General features: G+C 38.3%; 1 pseudogene; it reads left to right on the forward strand.

Moving 5' to 3' along the window:
- Positions 1–233: 233 nt before the first annotated feature.
- Positions 234–1,690, forward strand: LOC129488309 (eukaryotic translation initiation factor 3 subunit E-like; annotated as a pseudogene).
- Positions 1,691–2,167: the final 477 nt, after the last annotated feature.

Here is a 2,167-nt window from a genome sequence, read left to right on the forward strand (position 1 = left end):
TTGTAACAGTTACCCAATAAATATTGTTGAATTGAAGGGTGTGTTTCCACGGTGAAAAGTCAAGAATGAAGAGTTAAATACACATATATGGTGGCCATAAAGACTGGAAATACAGGTACACATATACATGTATATTCTATATAATAAATGGTTTATTGATATATGATGTGTTCAATGACATTACATATGTTTAAAGTGCTGTTCATTATTAACAATAAGTAGACAGACTCGCTTTTCTTTGGCAAGATGGCGGAGTACGACTTGACTACTCGCATCGCGCACTTTTTGGATCGGCATCTAGTCTTTCCGCTTCTTGAGTTTCTCTCTGTAAAGGAGATATATAATGAAAAGGAATTATTACAAGGTAAATTGGACCTTCTTAGTGATACCAACATGGTAGACTTTGCTATGGATGTATACAAAAACCTTTATTCTGATGATATTCCTCATGCTTTGAGAGAGAAAAGAACCACAGTGGTTGCACAACTGAAACAGCTTCAGGCAGAAGCAGAACCAATTGTGAAGATGTTTGAAGATCCAGAAACTACAAGGCAAATGCAGTCAACCAGGGATGGTAGGATGCTCTTTGACTACCTGGCGGACAAACATGGTTTTAGGCAGTAATATTTAGATACACTCTACAGATATGCAAAATTTCAGTACGAATGTGGGAATTACTCAGGAGCAGCAGAATATCTATTTTTTTAGAGTGCTGGTTCCAGCAACAGATAGAAATGCTTTAAGTTCACTCTGGGGAAAGCTGGCCTCTGAAATCTTAATGCAGAATTGGGATGCAGCCATGGAAGACCTTACACGGTTAAAAGAGACCATAGATAATAATTCTGTGAGTTCTCCACTTCAGTCTCTTCAGCAGAGAACATGGCTCATTCACTGGTCTCTGTTTGTTTTCTTCAATCACCCCAAAGGTCGCGATAATATTATTGACCTCTTCCTTTATCAGCCACAATATCTTCATGCAATTCAGACAATGTGTCCACACATTCTTCGCTATCTGACTACAGCAGTCATAACAAACAAGGATGTTCGAAAACGTCGGCAGGTTCTAAAAGATCTAGTTAAAGTTATTCAAGGAGTCTTACACATATAAAGACCCAATTACAGAATTTGTTGAATGTTTATATGCTAACTTTGACTTTGATGGGGCTCAGAAAAAGCTGAGGGAATGTGAATCAGTGCTTGTGAATGACTTCTTCTTCGTGGCTTGTCTTGAGGATTTCATTGAAAATGCCCGTCTCTTCATATTTGAGACTTTCTGTCGCATCCACCATGTATCAGCATTAACATGTTGGCAGATAAATTGAACATGACTCCAGAAGAAGCTGAAAGGTGGATTATAAATTTAATTAGAAATGCAAGACTGGATGTCAAGATTGAGTCTAAATTAGGTCATATGGTTATGGATAACAATGCAGTCTCACCCTATCAGCAAGTGATTGAAAAGACCAAAAGCCTTTCCTTTAGAAGCCAGATGTTGGCCATGAATATTGAGAAGAAACTTAATCAGAATAGCAGGTCAGAGGCTCCTAACTGGGCAACTCAAGATTCTGGCTTCTACTGAAGAACCATAAAGAAAAGATGAAAAAAAAAAAAGAACTATAAATGAAAGATGAAATAATAAAACTATTATATAAAGGGTGACTTACATTTTGGAAACAGCATATTACATATAAATTTTGAAGAATTGGAATAAAATTGATTCATTTAAAAAACAATAAGTAAATGCACTGTACAAAATTGCAATGAATGTGGCTCATTAATGCAGTCTTTTCATCAACCCCTGCATATTCATCAGAGATTCTTTGCTTCAGATGATTTGTGTCTGAGATTTTCATTGGATAAATGTGCATCTTTTTTATTTTTTTTTATAATTTTTTTTTGAGATGGAGTTTTGCTTTTGTTGCCCAGGCTGGAGTGCAATGGCGTGATCTTGGCTCACCGCAACCTCTGCCTCCCAGGTTTAAGCGATTCTCCTGCCTCAGCCTCCCAAATAGCTGGGATTACAGGCATGTGCCACCACGCCCAGCTAATTTTGTATTTTTAGTAGAGACGGGGTTTCTCCATGTTGGTCAGGCTGGTCTCGAACTCCTGACCTCAGGTGATCTGCCTGCCTCGGCCTTCCAAAGTGCTGGGATTACAGGCGTGAGCC

Source organism: Symphalangus syndactylus, chromosome 8 (genome assembly GCF_028878055.3).
Source record: "Symphalangus syndactylus isolate Jambi chromosome 8, NHGRI_mSymSyn1-v2.1_pri, whole genome shotgun sequence".
NCBI classification, from domain to species: Eukaryota; Metazoa; Chordata; class Mammalia; order Primates; family Hylobatidae; genus Symphalangus; species Symphalangus syndactylus.